This window comes from Ursus maritimus, unplaced genomic scaffold, assembly GCF_017311325.1.
Source record: "Ursus maritimus isolate PB19 unplaced genomic scaffold, ASM1731132v1 scaffold_25, whole genome shotgun sequence".
NCBI lineage: Eukaryota > Metazoa > Chordata > Mammalia > Carnivora > Ursidae > Ursus > Ursus maritimus.
The window spans coordinates 26,247,731-26,265,811 of record NW_024425008.1 but is presented as its reverse complement, the minus strand read 5'-3'; the positions used below and the strand labels follow the sequence as shown (position 1 = coordinate 26,265,811).

At 40.2% G+C, this 18,081-nt stretch overlaps 1 protein-coding gene across 3 annotated transcripts in view; it reads right to left on the bottom strand.

Annotated features, from left to right (window-relative positions):
• The window catches only part of ENTPD5 (ectonucleoside triphosphate diphosphohydrolase 5 (inactive)), a 46,935-nt gene that overhangs the window by 24,975 nt on the left and 3,879 nt on the right, over positions 1–18,081 (bottom strand). For all 3 annotated transcript variants that reach the window (XM_040641666.1, XM_008699875.2, XM_040641667.1), the window contains 2 exons: positions 12,477–12,561; positions 6,728–6,793 (listed from right to left, as the gene is read on the bottom strand). The gene's annotated coding sequence lies outside the window, so the exon portion shown is untranslated. Of the gene's footprint in view, positions 1–6,727; positions 6,794–12,476; positions 12,562–18,081 lie in introns of those variants that run through there.

Sequence of the window (18,081 nt, the reverse complement as noted above, 5' to 3'; positions counted from 1 at the left end):
TTAGTATTGTCTGACCTGAATAAAATGACACAGTATTTCTCAACAGTTTAAAATAATGGAATGGGACAGGTGACTAGAAAGTTCCACCAGAAAGTCTTAGGGAAGCTCCCACTGCCAATTCTCTTGAGCTCCACAGAGAAGCTAGCTGTAACGAAGTTAAAAATTAAACATAATGCAAGTTTAAAATTTAACCAGAGTGAAAATTTTAAACAATAAGCTGAACTACAGAAATGGATTAGCTAAACCACCCAGAGCATAGGTTAGTCAAGCAAAGCAAAACCAAGACTGGTCTAGTTAGTTAAGTCTGAAACAGATTCAGCACAGTGAGCAATGCCTCATTCAGGAATGTAAGTTGGGACCTACATACCCAATACAGGGGCCAGAATCCTGGAACACTCTGCTATCTGAAGGGTGTCTAAGGTGAGGGTACATAGTATCTTCTGTATTCCCAAACTCACGTACTGAGCCTGGAACAGGCTGATGTTAGACATCAGCAACTTTCTCATGAACAGACTTGGTACAATTGAGCTAATAATATCTGGAGACAAAAGCATCAGGGAAGGGGGTACCACCTTTCCCAGAGTCTTACTATGGTGACGTATCACATACTCAGCTCCCCATCCCCCTCCAGACCAGCTCATGGATAGGAGTGTTACTCCAGGAATCCTATTATTCACATATGCATTCACTTAGCCATTCCAGAAATTATCAGTTGCCCAGTGCTACTTACAAAGTATGGCATGCAAAGATGAATCATCTTAGACCTGCCCTTTAAGAGACTACAGTAAATAGGAAAAAAAAAACACAAACATGTCCATTAACTACCTCCGTGAAGTTAAATGTGACAAGTAGCTCAGTTACCATGCTCTGAGACTTCAAAGCAGGAAGAGATTACGTCCAGCTGGAATAACTGAGAAGGCTTTGTGGGACAAGTGGCATTTGAAGAGGGTCCTGAGAAGGGGCATTGAGACAGGAGAGGAGTGCTTTTCAGGAAACAATGATTCGAGACCCGGAGGTAGAAAAGGGATGGAGGCCTCTGGGGGAACAGTGAACACATTAGTTTGAGTAACTGTGATAGGAAAGCAAGTTGGAAAGGCAAAGTCAGGTCAGACAGTACAGCACACCAAATACTTAGCTGAGTTTAGACTAAATTCTGCAGGGAAGGGAAAGCTACTGAAGATTTTGAGCAAGGGAGTGTCACAAATACGAATCTGGTGGTTAGATGTAAGAAAGACTGAAGTGGGAGCCTTAGCAGGCTCCATTCCAGCGTCCAAGTCTACAAATGTTCACCGATGCCCACTCAGTGCTAGGCGCTCGAGAATTAGATGTGAATAAACAGAGGTTTTTATTAAAGATGCTCAGTCTGGCAGAGGTGACAGACACGGGCACAAATAACCACACCTTCTTAAGTTAATCATAAAAACATTAGAGGAGCCCAAAACCTTAAAGGACTAACTACCTACAGGATTAGGAAAGACATCATGAGATGACATTTGAACTGATCATGAAAAATGAACAGAACTACACAAATAACACAGACATGTGGATAAAGACCAGAGCAACTATTGGGGCGCCTGGGTGGCACAGCGGTTAAGCGTCTGCCTTCGGCTCAGGGAGTGATCCCGGCGTTATGGGATCGAGTCCCACATCAGGCTCCTCTGCTAGGAGCCTGCTTCTTCCTCTCCCACTCCCCCTGCTTGTGTTCCCTCTCTCGCTGGCTGTCTCTATCTCTGTCAAATAAATAAATAAAATCTTAAAAAAAAAAAAAAAAGACCAGAGCAACTATAAAAAGATGAAAAGAGATAGGTATATTATGGATAGTTTGATTTCATTTTTTGATTTCCTCCAAAATTTTTATCAGACAGATTTCAGAAACAAAACAAAAAGTAGACATAGTGGAAGAGTATAGAAAAGAGGGTTAGCATTTAATGCAGAGAAAAGACTGTGGCCAAAGGAACAAAATTTGAGGTAACAGTAATAGCAGCTAAGACCTTAATACTTGCCAAGCACTTCGTTAAGTATTTTACATGCATTATCTCATTTAATCTTACAAAACCACTCTGTGAGGTAGGTTCTGTTTATTAACATCCCCGTTCTAGAAATGAGAAAACTGTGGCATAAGAAGCTAGGTAAGACCACACAGTAGTAAGCGAAAAGAGCCAGAAATCAAACCCAGGTGGTCCAATTCCAGAGCCCACAGTTTTGTCCAGTAGATCACCTAGGAAGGGTCATCTAGAATGACTCTAGAGAAAAATGGATATGGGGGTGGGAGGAGAAGGTAGAGCAGAGAAGAATGATCAGAGATGAAGCTGGAAAGTTAGACTGGCATCGACATGCAAAAGTCTTCCTATATACGACCAAGAACTTTTGATCTGTTTCTTGCTGGCTCTACCTTCATTACATTCCCAGAATCTGACCATTTCTGATCACTCAGAGCTACCACATTGGCCCAAGCCACCATCATCCCTCACGTGATTTACTCTAATATTGTCTTAACACATCTCTGCTTTTACTCTTACTCCCCCCAGAGTCTATTTTTAACGAGCAAACAAAGTCATCCTTTTAAAATACGTTACAGCATGTCTCTCCTCTGCAAAATCCAGCAATGGCTTCCTATTTCCCCCAGAGCAGCAAGATTCCAACAAAAGCTTTCCTGGATCCACTTGCTTGGCCTTCCTCCCCATTACCTCTGACCTTATCTAAGTTTTCACCTTACTCACTCCCCTAACACCAACGTCTGCGTGCATGTCAAACATGTTCCTGCCTTAGGGCCTTGCTCTAGCTGTCCCTGCTGCCTGAAACATACATCCACTTGACAAATACCTGCAACTCCTTCAAATCATTATTCAAATGCTACTTTCTTATCAAGACCTATCTTTAATACTAACCTCCCTCCCTCATGTGTCCCTTACCTCTGCCTGCTCTCTCAATACCCCTTACTCTGATCTTTTCCTTTTTCTATTGCACCTTATCACATTCTAACATATTAGATAGTTTATGTATTGTTTATTATTTGTGTTCCTCCGATAGAATTAAGTTCTTAGCAGGAATCTTTGTTTACTGATGTAGCCCATCAGCACCTAGAAGAGTGTCCAAAAAGATTCTCAATGGAAACTGACAATAGGAATAAACTACAAAGTGACATAAAAAGGGAAAAATAGGGGCACCTGGGTGGTTCAATTGGTTGAGCGTTTGCCTTCGGCTCAGGTCATGATCTCGGGGTCCTGGAATCAAGCCCCACATCAGGCTCCCTGCTCAGAGGGAGTGTGCTTCTCCCTCTCCCTCTGCTCCTCCCCCAACTCGTACTCTCTCTCTCAAATAAATAAAATCTTTAAAAAGGGGGGGATCATATATACTTGTATAAATAGATTTTAAGAGAATATAATTAATGAATACCTAATCTAGTCACATTGTTTTAGGAGAAACTATAATTTTATTTTTCTGAATCTATTAGTTCTGTAGCTATATTGAATTTCTTTAATCAAACATTGTTAAAATTGTGATAAACTGAAGTAACTTCCCCCAATCTAAAGGATACTAAACATTAATTACACTGTCCAAGTTCTCTTCTATTTATCAAACCGATACATATTTGGGACGCTACACAGCAGTCTCCTATTGCTGCACAACAAATGATCCCAAATGTAGTTGCTTAAAACAATAATATGCATTTATTCTCTCACAGTTTCTGTAAATCAGGCATTTGAGAGTGGCTTAATTGGCTAGTTCTGGCTCAAGGTCTCTCATGATACTGGAGTCAAGATGCAGGCTGGAGCCGCAGTCAACTGCAGGCTTGACCGAGGCTGAAAGCCCACCTCCAAGATGGCTCACTCGATGGCTGGCGAGCTGATGCTGGTTGTCGGAAGGAAGCCTCAGCTGCCTTCCACGTGGATTCTCCCAAGAACCTTGAATATCTTTACAACATGGTGGCTGACTCCTCCAGGGTGGGAAACCCAGGAGAGAACAAGGTAGGAGTCACGATTTTTTTTATGACTTAGCCCTGTAAGTCATACATTATTACTTCCCCCATATTCCACTGGTCCTACAGACCTCCCCTAACGAAATGTGTGACAATGGGCATGAACACCAGGAGGTGAGGATCACGGGGGCCGTCTCAGAGGCTACTGCAAGTTATAACCAGTATTTGCATAATATTTTGTGTTCAGCTTTTTTTTTTTCGTTTATACATATTTCTATTAACGGAGCTAACAAAAACACTTCTTGTTTTAGGAACTGCATGTTATTCCAATGATATTAACTCTTAAAAATTAAAAACAGTATAGACTTTTAATTTCTTTGAAAATATCATATCCCACCACTTGATGCTTTCCATTTTTCTGTTATAGTCCTGATTTTTTTAAAAAGATTTTATTTATTTATTTATTTATTAGAGCGAGAGCATGCGTGCAGGCATGGGAGTGGGGGGGGGGGAAGAGGGAGAGAATCTCACGCCAACTCCGCTCTGAGTGTGAAGCCTGATAAGGGGCTCGATCTCATGACCCTGAAATCATGACCTGAGCCTAAACCAAGAGTCAGACATTTAACCAACTGAGCCACCCAGGCACCCCTAGTCCCAATATTTTTACTTAAGGAAAAGCATTAAAGTCAGAAAAACTACAGCTCGGGGCGCCTGGGTAGCGCAGTCGTTAAAGCGTCTGCCTTCGACTCAGGGCGTGATCCCGGCGTTCCGGGATCCAGTCCCACATCAGGCTCCTCCGGGAGCCTGCTTCTTCCTCTCCCACTCCCCTGCTGTGTTCCCTCTCTCGCTGGCTGTCTCTCTGTCACATAAATAAATAAAATCTTTAAAAAAAAAAAAAAAAGAAAAAAGAAAAACTACAGCTCATATAACACCCTGCTTGTTCCTAAGGGTGAAAGGAATGTAAATACTTCAAAAAAGTCAGATATATTTAGGAAAGAGTAGGGAGAAAATAAACGAGTCACTATATTTGTTAAGATTATAGGCATCCATTACTAACTGAATAATAACCCTAACAGTGGAATGAAATTCTAAATCAAATCAAAAAAATCAAATCTAAATCAAAATCAAAAAAAGGTATAGAGTGAAAATATTTATATTAGCAGAATAGCAACTTTCTTCACGCTATATATAGAAAGAAAATTTCCAATCAGACAATGATAGCATTAATACTTAGGTACTGAAGAGATATTTGGTAGAAAGGGATAAGACTGACAACTGGCACAGATATGAAAACCACTGAAAAACTTTGTAACAAACTTTTTCAAGCATCGAAAAAATAAAAAAGGGTTATTAAATAATCAACTTGTTTTAGAATGCTGCCAAAGAGCTGTAATAAGACTTCTAAGCATGGAAACTACAAGGGGAGAGACTGAATGGGAAAAACTTCCCAAAAGTAGGAGCCGTTGTCCTGGTGGTGAGGAGAGGATTCTTGCCCCAAGGGCCCAGCTCAAGTCTGACCACATTGTCCCGGGTAGATTCACACATCAGAAGGCTGGTTGAATGAGATCTCTTTTAAGGTCTTGCCAACCCTAAGATCAAACACTCCCAATAAAGGAATTAGAATTGATACACTGGTAGTTACCAACAAATATAAAATTCTTTCCATAAACAGATCACTTCTTTCTGTATTTTATTCCATTTTAATTAAAACATCATTAGACAAGTGTCAAAAAGGCGGATTCTATACAATGAAACCATTTGGGTGTTATACCAAAGTGAGATCAGGCAGTGCCTGACATCATTCTTCATTGTTTCGGGCTTGACTTAGCTACAATAATCACTGCATGGGGAAAGCCCTTGCTCTTGCTGCCTCTCTCTCTTCACAAGTCACAAGGCCTTTTCTTACCCATTCATTAAGAGTGAAAAACTTTTAGACAGGAAGATACTACCAGTCAGGAGAGGGTTAATATTGCCCCAGTGAGCAAATATAATAAAAACCTAAGGTGATAAGCTATTTCTGCCTTCAAACCCATGCATTTATGTGCGGAAGAGTAATTACAAGGATCAGTGCCTTTTGTCACTGTTTACACTGGAATTTGTGGGAAGAGAAGTGAAAACCTATTTTCCCTTTCTTGTTATCAAATGAAAAATATCTACCGCTTCAAATATGTTGAATCAAAATGACAAAATGAGAAAGAATGAAATATTACGATGATACCTGATACATAAAGCAAGGAATAGGGCAACCACATAAGTACATTTCTTCAAATGTGTCTAGGATGCTTTCCCTTTAAGTAACATACCATTTTTATTTTACCAATGTTGGCTACAAATATTTCTAAAGTGACTTACGATGCAGGGTCATGATTATGATCATCAGTTATATTTTTCTGCAAACCCGGGATGCCTCCAGGCGCCACAGTTCTAAAGGACCATTTGCCCATCTGCCATCAAATGGCCCGAGATTGCTATGCTTTTCGAGCTAGTTTTCCCTGACATCATGCTATGTTATCACTGATGAGTGTTGTCATATGCATGATTCCTTCAATAAACTGCCATCACATATTTTTTTTAAATCTTTAAAATCAATGGGATGTAATTCAGAAAGCCATAATTATTAGACTTTTATGTCAACTTATGCAAATGAGAGCCTCTCCAAAAGAATAAGGGTTGTAGACCTTGTGACAGGTCTTGTAGTGGCTCCGAGATCCCTTTCCACTGACTAAGAGCTCTCAGGAATAAGAAAGCAGAATGTGCAGAAATCTGACCTATCGAAAAGTGGGGTATTACTTTGTATTGGCTACTTACCAATATTTTCTTTTTCTTCTGGGCATTCCCCTTTGTTTCCTTCAACTAATGTGCCATTTTTTCAACCTATAGAAGATGGACATGGATAATCATAAGAGCAAAGTTCTCTCTTTTCCCTCTTATCAGTACACTTATTTTTGAGGTAGTAATCTCTTTTCACGTTCATTTCTAATCTGTTCAGTCTTTGGGAACCAGATCACCACACTCATCCCCTGACTTGTAGTCCAGTACTCTTGGGCTCTTCCTCCTCTTCCCTACTTTCTTCTCATTCAAACTACGACCACAGCCACTCTTATAAAATCGCTTGTTTATAAAATCAGCAACAGCAAAGGGAGGCAAGTCATACTCCTTCTAAAAGCTAGAGTGTATTTTTGTATAAATGTATGTGTATAAATGTATGGGGGCAGTGACCAAGGAGCTAATCCATAAACAAAGTGGATAAAATCTAGTTTATGCACGTAGTGGGAACTCACGTAACAAGTTGTGTGTTCCACAGTGTGATCAAGAGGGGCCACTTACTATTACATGTGTGAGTTCATGGTTAAAAGGCACCAAGCCAGGGGCGCCTGGGTGGCACAGCGGTTAAGGCGTCTGCCTTCGGCTCAGGGCATGATCCCGGCGTTCCGGGTTCGAGCCCCACGTCAGGCTCCTCCTCTATGAGCCTGCTTCTTCCTCTCCCACTCCCCCTGCTTGTGTTCCCTCTCTCGCTGGCTGTCTCTATCTCTGTCAAATAAATAAATAAAAAATCTTAAAAAAAAAAAAAAAAAAAAAGGCACCAAGCCAATCCTAGTCCTAGGTACATATCCACAATAACTGAAGATAAGGACTCAACTCTTTCTACACTGATGTTCATTACAGCATTATTCACAACAACCAGAGGTGGAAACAACTGAAGTGTCCATCAGTAGATATGTAAACAAAATATGATACATATATTCAATAAATATTACTTAGCTATAAAAAGGAATGAAGTTCTGGGGCGCCTGGCTGGCTCAGTTAGAAGAGCATGACTCCTGATCTCAGGGTCGTGAGTTCAAGCCCCACAGCGGGTGTGGAGATTACTTAAATAAAGCACACAGACAAACAAATGAAGAAAGGAATGAGGTTCTAACACATGCCACAATATGGATGAACCTTGAAAACATTATGCTAAGTGAAAGAAGCTGGATACAAAAAGATATATATGATTCCACTTATATGAAATGTCAGGAATAGGTAAATTCATAGAGACAGAAAGTAGATTAGAGGTTACCAGGGGTTGACGGGGATGTAGAATGGGAGTTATTGCTTAACAGGTCCAGAGTTTCTGTTTGGGGTGATGACAGAGTTTTGGAAACAGATAGTAGTGATGGTTATAAAACACTGTGAATATAATTAAAACTACTGAACTGTACACTTAGAATAGTTAAAATGGCAATTTTCATGTTATATATTTTACCACAGTAAAAACTTTTTTTAAAAAAAAGGAAGATGCAGGGGGGTACTTGGGTGGCTCGGTTGGTTGAGCATAGGCCTCTTGATTTCAGCTCAGGTCATGATCTCAGGGTTGTGAGACTGAGCCCTGCATCAGGCTCTGTGCTCAGCAGGGAGTCTGCTTGAGATTCTCTTTCTCCCTCTTCCTCTGTGCCCTCCACCCTACTTGTGCATGAGTGCTCTCTTTCTCTCTCTCTCTCAAATAAATAAATCTTTAAAAAAAAAAAAAAAAGGCAAGCAGATGGGGGCACCTGGCTGGCTTTGTCAGTTGAGCATGCGACTCTTGATCTCGCGGTTGTGAGTTCAAATCCCACAATGGGCATAGAGCTTACTTTAAAAAAAAAAAAAAAGTGCAGATGGAACCAAACGTAAGATCATAAGAGGAAAATTGCTACCTGTAATTTCAATGAAACAACAGTTATGACAACACTTCATCCTTTGGATATCTCATAGGTACACAGCCAATTATGATTTAAATTCTGAAGGGTAGTACTGATACTCGGAAAATATCTTTAAGCATTTGAATTCATACAGTATCTTCCATTCTCCGAGAAAGTTAAACTTATGCAACATAAATCTGAAAATTATACATTCAAGAGAGGATTCGAACAAGGTTATAAATTCTAACTATACAGACCCCAAAGCAAACATTTTGTAAACTACACTTAAACACTTCTCCCAGTATGCCCCTGGGATCCAAGGATGGAATGGTGATATCTACCTCTAATCATGCAATCTTGACATTTCTATTTTCTTTTTAAAAAATTTTTTTTCTATTTTTTTTATTATGTTCAATTAGCCGACATATAATACATCATTAGTTTTTGATGTAGAGTTCAATTAAGTTTTCCTTTTAAAAACACTTAATATGTGCATATGTCAATACACTGAACTCAAAACAAAAGACACTTCAAACTGGCATCTCCAAAGCTCCCTTTCCTTGGCACCCCCCCCCGCCCCCCGCCACACACACACAGAGGCTAAATGGATTCTTTCTTATTTCCTGTTTCTGTTAGTGGCATCACAGATTTCCTAATTCACAGCTCAAAATCCTCATCATCTTTGAATTCTCCACTCTCATACCTTCTATATTCCAATCTGTTATCAAGAACTGGTGATTTTTCCTTTGTAATATCTTTCCCATCTCTTTTCTCTTTTTTTCCTCCCTAGTACCCCTGTTAATATCTAAATTCTGGCCTTTATTACTTCAGACTTGGACTTTACAGCTTCTTAACTGGTCTTCCGATTACCAATGTTTCCATTCTCAAATCTATACACCACAGTTTTCAACATTTTCCCACTAGATTTTAACCCACAGCACGTCAGGAATTCATTTATCTTTGAACACTGTACAACCCGGCATATATGTTTAATTAATCAATGTCTGTTGAATGAATAAATGAATACATAATCACCTCACTCTCTTTAAAACTTTCATCAACTTGGGGCACCTGGGTGGCTCAGTTGGTTAAGCATCTGACCCTTGATTTCAGTTTAGGTCATGATCTCAGGGTTGTGGGATCAAGCCTCATGTCCGGCTCCCCACTCAGCGGGGAGTCTGCTTGAGATTCTCTCCCTCTGCCCCTTCCCCCTGCTCTTTCTCTCTCTCTCTCTCTCTCTAAAATAAATAAATAAATCTTTAAAAAATAAAATAAAGAGGCGCCTGGGTGGCTCAGTTGGTTGGGCATCTGCCTTCAGCTTGGGTCATGATCCCAGGGTCCTGGGATCGAGCAACGCATTGGGCTCCCTGCTCAGCAGGGAGTCTGCTTCTCCCTCTCACTGTGCCCCTACCCCCACTTGTGCACTCTCTCTCATACGCTCTCTCTCTCAAATGAATAAATAAAATCTTTAAAAAATAATAAAATAAAACTTTCCTTAATTTCCCACTGTTCATAACAGAATATACAAACTCAAAGACCTAAAAACTTACTGGGGCCAAGCAGGAAATATGAGTGAATAAAGGTGTAAACCAACAGGAAGTGGTGGGGACTGTGGTAAGCTAGAGAGGACATATCCCATCTAAAAGGGCAGTCGCCTGCAGCTGCCACAAACTGCTCCCATGATGAACTACAGGCCCAGTATTGCCAGGTCTTCTGATTTTTTCAAGATAAGCTGAAAGCACAGATTTCTGTGTGGAATCTGGTTTTTAAATAGTGACAATTAATTCCTAATTAATTCTTAAAAATTAAATTAAAAAAAAAAACCCAAAAGCCACTGTGCAGGCCTGACAAAACACATCTATGGGTCAAATCCAGCCTTCAAGTTACAAGTTGGTGTCTCTGCTCTGTAGGATAAAAGACAAACTCCCTGCCTAACATCTGAAGTCCTTCACTGTGAATTCCCAGGCTACCTTAGTGAAGTTTTTTGCCCACTACTTTCATACAAGAACCCTGGCTCTAGTCTAACAACTCTCAAACTTTAGGATGGATCAGAACGACCTGGAGGACTTGTTAAAACATAGGTTGGTGATGGGGCGCCTGGGTGGCGCAGTCGTTAAGCGTCTGCCTTCGGCTCAGGGTGTGATCCCAGCGTTCTGGGATCGAGCCCCACATCAGGCTTCTCCGCTAGGAGCCTGCTTCTTCCTCTCCCACTCCCCCTGCTTGTATTCCCTCTCTTGCTGGCTGTCTCTCTCTGTCAAATAAATAAATAAAATCTTAAAAAAAAAAAAAAAAGGTTGGTGGGTCTCACTGCCAGCATCCTGATTCAGCAGGTCTCCATGGGGGCCTGAGAACTTCCATTTCTAATCCTTAACAAGTTCCCAGGTGATGCTGATGCTACTGGTCCATGGACCACACTTTGGGAACGACTGCTCTAGTTAAACTTCTCCTTGTCTCAAACACATGCTGAATTTTGCTCACATGATTCTACCTTTCCAGAAAGTCTTCCCTCTTCCTTTCAGCCCACCTTCTGTAAACTTTCTCTGTAAGAGCCTTTCATGTCCCCAAATTCCTGCAGCACTTATGCACTTATCCATCACTGCTTGGTATTTTTTTATTGTTAACTGTTTGTATATCGGTGCCAATGAAGTTGTGTACCCTCACAGATCAATGCTCAGGTCAGTACCTTATACGCCTGCCTGGTACTCCTCAAGCTGTCAGGTAACATGGTATATGGTTGGTACTCACTAAACTTTTTTTTTTTAAGATGTATTTATTTATTTGAGAGAGAGAGAGAGTGAGCAAATGAGCAAGAGAAGGGGCAGAGGGAGAGGAAGAGAAGCAGACAGTGGGGAGCCAGATCTTATGACCCTGAGATCATAAGAGACCCATGAGACCCAGTCTCAATCTTATGACCCTAAGATCATAGCCTGAACCAAAATCAAGAGTCAGATGCTTGACTGACTGAGCCAGCCAGGCGCCCCCTCACTAAACATTTCGTAAATGAATATCTGATAGATACATGAAATCAAAATGCAGATAATTGGGACTGAAATATGTGTGTGTAATTTTTCTTAGGGAACTTTTAGTCCTGTGTAATGCCTTGTGTCAGAATGGACAACTAATAAAAATTGGATACTTTGCAAATAAATTGCCAGTGGTAATAATTATCTTATTTTGTATAAAAATAAAACAGTCAATGTTAAAACAACAACAACAACACTAGTTTTAAAATTGATAACAGTAAATCCTTGATCTCCAGGATTCCTTATCCCTTGCAGAGATGCGAACTAGTCAATATCACAATATAATACCTATTTAATAGAATTCTGTATTTGAACCACCAGGAAAAAATAAAATAAAATGAAAATAACTGACTCCCCATGATATTTGGAAACACCGATCAGTCCCTTCAGTTTGGATAACATATGTATGCATGATTCTAAACGTCGTATGAGAACAAAATCAAAAGCTGTCCACCTACTCTCTTCCACCTACAGAACTGCATCTGCTATCAGGTGATTTCAAGGATGATTTAGGAGTAGAAACTTGAGTCTCCAGGCGAAACAAGAATAAAGTCACAGATGAGTTTACAGAGTAAACCCAATTTGGGAATTACTAGAAGAGAAAATTAGAAATACTATATATTTTGGAAAAAAAAGAAAACCAGAAAATACTATATATTTTGATATGTAGTCACAAGTTATTTGGCTTTTTGAACAACTCCACACTTGATATTACAACCAATAGGACAAGAGAAAAGTCTTCATTTGGTAAGGACAGAGAATCTAATTCAGAAAGAAAGCACCAATAAAACCCACCCAGAATCATATGAAGTACATTTAGAGCTTTAAGCTAGCACAGATGTTACCTTATATCAGGTTACTTGTCCTACCTACCAGGACCATAATGACCTTGTCTACATGAGGATTCAACGAAGACGAAGACGCTCTACATTTCTCTGTTGACCGGGAACTATGCAAACTGGGGAAAAAACAATTGTAAAGCCAAGTCAACAAAACACTAAGTGGCTTATTCCAAGTTTTAAAAGCATTAGCATTCTAAAAAATTAAACAAAGCGTATTTATTCAGCAAGATAATCCTGAAACTTCACAGTAAACCTACCTACCAGAAATTATGGAAGGAAATGTTACCAGATGAATTGCTAAATAGCAACTTCCTATTCTACTACCTGTATCATCAGATGTTTCTTACTAACAGATGACTAAACAATAATATCCACTTGTTTGGCAGAGAATGTGGAGGTTCAAAAGACTGCGAATTCTAGAACCACCTCTACTACAGTATAAATATGGGCATTTCTCTTAGCCATAGTTAGATCACAATAGTTTTAACAACAAACCAAACACATGGTCAATAAAAATGTATGATTAAAAAAAACTATCAAGTACATGCAATTTAAAGTATTATTTGTATATTAAGAAATAATATTGTTACAATCAAATTTTTATGTTTATAAATGAGTCTATGGGCCTGTGTTCAAACAAGGAAAGTCGTGGGTGACTTTCATATTATACAACCACCAATTTTTAGAATTCCAAATATACAGCCTGTAAAGAAGATGCCCTAACCTCTCTTTTCTGCAAGTTATCAATAGGATGCATTTTCAGAACCTCAGACAAAAACTAACTGTAACTTTATGGATTCCATATCAGAGGAAATTCCTTCAGTGTATGGCGATTCCACCATGAACCCACCAGACTGTGACATACAAATAGAAGGAAAATGCGCCAGAAATACAGTAAGCCACCAGAGGGGAGGAGGTGGAGGGCTGGGCAAAAGAGGTGAAGGGGAGTAGGAGATACAGGCTTCTAGCTGTGTAATTGATGTGGGAAACCAAGGCAAAAGAAAAAATTTAAATTTCCTTACTACTTACAGTCCATTGACAAGTCCTTGAAACACGCAGAGTGACATTCCTCTAGGCACACAACTGCCTCCATGCCAGTACTTTGCTAAGCGCAAAAGGCAATCTTAGTCCACCCCCACCCCCCATCCTGTGAGTCTCTTGAATATATAAAAATTCCTTTGGAAACTTCCCTTATCTCTACTCCCCCACCAAGATACATATTGGCAATTATCCCCTAAGGATATGGCCCGCTGATCTACATCTGAAGGGTCTCATGACTAAAGGTTTACCAGACAGTAATAAATGACCTTTTCCTAACAATAGCTAGCCCCCTCAAGCTCCTGGAAACCTTGCTTCCAAAATTCCTTAGAGACTTAAGCTATCCCTACCCCTCTCCCAACTTGAAAGTCTGTAACTGGCCACTACTCACAACCCCAGGGCAGCTTTTTCTGGCCACAGGTCCTGTCCCCGTGCTTTAAAATAAAACCACCTTTCTGCACCGAAGCTGTCTCAAGAACTCTTTCTTGACCATCAGCACCGAACCCCAACATTTTCCTAGATCATTTGGTGTCCAACGTGAGGCTCAGTCTTCTCATCTGGACTCCGAGCCTCAGGGCAAACTTGCTGAGTACTTTCACTTCTCTTCCTCTACTTTCATTCCAGGGGCTTTTCAAGGACTACGGTCTTAGTGGAACACTTTTCATGTTGATTGCTCAGGCTGCCATCTTCTAGCCCATGGCTACTCTACGGGGAGGAGAAAGACTGCCTTTTGGCTGGAAGTTAGTACCCTGCCAGAATGGTAATAAGGCCCAGAAACTTGATGCCCTCTCTTTATTCCTGTTCTTATACAAAGTTGTCTGTCTTGGGCAAGGGACAGTCACCTAAGTGACCAGGACAGCTGCTGATCTTAAGACACCCCCTGAGGTTTCCACCTCATTGGTCTGTGATCCCCTTCACATCTCTGGTCTAGCTGCTTCTGGCCAACGGACCTCCACTTGGAACTGGCCAAAACCAGACCCATTGAATTAGAACCCTACCAGGGATGTTTCCTAGAGAAGTTAGCAGTAAAGACTACACATGTTGGAATGTTTAGACCATGATAGATTTCTATCTTTACTGTTTTCTGTCAATGTTTTCTACTAACTACTTAAACTACAATATTGGGTAACTTCGCCTTATAAAACTTTTCTAATGTTTCCCATGGTTGTTAAAAACAGCAATTTCTTCAAGGCAAGATAAAATAAAGCATGGCCTTCCTGGCATGACCTTCAAGGCAAGGTAAAATAAGGTATGGTCTTCATGGCATGACCTTCAAGGCATGGTATCTCAGTCCATACACTGTCACCCATTTTGCAGTCTACAATGTGATGGGGAAGTGGGGGGGCACTCTACCATCCCTCCTCCCGGGCCTTTAACAGCAGGGCAGTGATCATATCGCCTTTGTTCAAGGGACATCTCAGGCCAGTTTGACACCAGGAACCTCTGACGTGTCCTGAGTGGGATGCCACCCAGGAATTGGGGGGGAGGGGAGGATTTTCTTGGTACGGATCTTCTCTCTTCAGTTCCCAAGGTCTCTCCCTTGGGATCCCTTTTAACCCACTGGAAACAATTCAGACTCAAAATTTAGCAAAGGACTGATCATGTACAAGGCCTCCGTAGGATCTCAGTTAGATCTGCTCTATAGGCAACAGGGCAAATGCGCAGAGATACCCTGGGTCCAGGCCATCAAGGTTCTAAATCAGGACCCATACCTAAGGGCCTCTTGCAGAACATGTTTGGTCAGTAACCAGGCTAGTGAACTCCCTCCTGACATGATAATGATATGACAATGATAATTATTTAAACAGACCTCCTCCTGATAGAACCCAGGTTGCTAGAGCAAACACAGGCCATTCCTAATGAATGGGACTGACTCTCACTGTTCCTCCTCCTAATAGATGTGGGGGCTTCTCCCTCATTTCCCAGGTCAATGACTATAATTACAGCCAACTGTAGTTAGTCTACTTCAGGACGGGGACCTTAAGGAATATTCCCAAGCAGCTACCACTCCCTTTGTTTCGGGGAAATTCACTGTCTTCTCCGGCCTGATGTGAACTGCATGTTTCTACTTTGGCGGGAAAAAACCATGGTGTCAGGTCATCGTCCGAGCTGACGAGGTTTAGAACCACCTTCCCCTCCTGTTTCTACACCTGCATAACTGGTTTCTATACCATCCTCAGCGCCTCCAGCACCACTGGCTCCTTTTCCACCCCTCACTGCCAAGGACAGAAGAGCACTCCCCTGGAGTTAACACTGCCCACTTCAGATTTCCCCACCAGTGCCCCAGGTAAAAACTGACAGTGGGGAACAAATGGACTTTTACAGTGGACCCAGGTGGAACATAATTCGGTATTTAATGAATTTAAGTTTGTTGGTTTAATTAAAAGACACGTCTTTAGTCATCAACATTAAATATGCAACTTTCATTCTACCAGGAATTACTGAAGGTCAAATAAGCTCATGTTATCTCTGCTGCAATTTGTTAGCAAAGAGATGACTTAAAATGGTTAATTTTGTTGTCTCAAAATTTTCAAGGGTAATTGTTAAGATTGCTTTCAAAGTCCTTCGGTAACCTGAAACTTTAAAGTTTTGCTTGGATGATAAAGTGGGATTGAATTCATTGAACATCTAGGTCTTCTCCAAATAGGATAAAGTGCGAAAGCACTGATTACTGAACATAGGTTTGTGCTTTTGACTTCTTATGGCAGAGAAACTAAGGATATTTGGGTCTGTTGGAAAACATGCTTTATGCTTAACTGATTCATAAATTTACTATCTAAAGAATTTTGATGTAACAGTTCACAACTGGTTACTAAGTTTTCACTGGAGACTAAGTTTCTAAGAGTCAAAATTCTGCAAAATGTAATTAAGACTGATAGAAATAAGGCAAGCAACTCTGTATGTGTAAGAAAGATATAAGGAATAAAAATACACTTTTGTTGAAGGTAAAAGATGGTAATTTTTTCCTAAAATGACACTGGTTGTTTGGAGAGACATGGCTTGGGACAAAATCTGAATGCAAAGGAAAGCTGTAAAAGGTTTTGCAGGGAAATCTTTGAAAAGGAATTTTATGTGTGGTCAGGACAGACTAAAGTTGAAATGAATGGATTTTAAAAATACACTGGTATTAAGACTGAAATTCTGCTTTCTCTGTTCAAAAGACAAGTTTTCTTGGATTGTTGGTCTGCTCTTGATAAGAAAATATAAACAGGGGCATCTGGGTGGCGCAGTCGTTAAGCGTCTGCCTTTGGCTCAGGGCGTGATCCCGGCGTTCTCGGATGGAGCCCCACATCAGGCTCCTCCACTAGGAACCTGCTTCTTCCTCTCCCACTCCCCCTGATTGTGTTCCCTCTCTCGCTAGCCGTCTCTGTCAAATAAATAAAATCTTAAAAAAAAAAAGGATAAAGAAAATATAAACAAAGTTGTTTTCTCTTTTGTCTGTCCAGACAAACCAGTTTCTATGTTTTGTCTTTATCAGGTCTTTAACGAACTGTAATCCTATTTAGGCCTGTACTTTAAAACTTTCTAAGGTTTTTTAAATTTTTTTTTTTAAAGATTTTATTTATTTATTTATTTATTTATTCGACAGAGATAGAGACAGGCAGTGAGAGAGAAAACACAAGCAGGGGGAGTGGGAGAGGAAGAAGCAGGCTCATAGCGGAGGAGCCTGATGTGGGGCTCGATCCCATAACGCCGGGATCACGCACTGAGCCAAAAGCAGACGCCTAACCGCTGTGCCACCCAGACGCCCCTAAACTTTCTAAGGTTTTAACAAGTTTCCCGAAGATTTAAATCATAAACCGAAGTCTCTTTGACTAATTAGACTTCTTTATATGGTATGTTAGTTCTGGTAAAAGGTCATCACTCCATATTCTGATTATTCAAGTGTTCTGTGTCACAGAAATAACTGAATTTCCTTGCCAACTGCATCATAATGAACTCTCATCAGATCATTAACAATGTCCATTTCTGAGTTTTTGTCATTTCTAATTGTTTTCATTCTCTTGCAAAATGAGTTTTGTCTTCAAGGAGATTCATATAAAGGACTTTTTTGACAAATACAGGTATTCAATATCTTTACAATCATAGAACTGAAATGGATTAAGAATTTCCAAAACTAACTGAAAGGCTGCATTCAAACTAAACAAGAATTAGTAACATGGGACAAAATGAACTGAAAAGGATGATTATAGTTTTGTGACTCTTGTTTGAAACCTTGCTATTTCTCTAATGTTTACTATTCCAGATTAAGGAAACTTTTTCTTAAGATATGTATGACTTATAGAAATATGATAAAGTATTCATTTGTGAACAAATTGAAGCATTTAACTTTTCTACCAGAACCCCCTGAAATTCAAAAGGTCTCAGTAAGTATTCTTTCTTCCATGGCAATCATAGTCATTTGCATATGTTCAGTAAGAATCTATTCTCCTTGTAACAGAACACCACTGGAAACACTGGTTATTTTACCAAGGCTTTGATTAGAATGTCATATTTGATAGAGACACGCATAGATTCAGATATGACCAAAGAGCTTTCAGGAATTGAGATGGACTATGAAACATGGAGTCATCAAGCCCCTTAAGAAATGCTGGCCT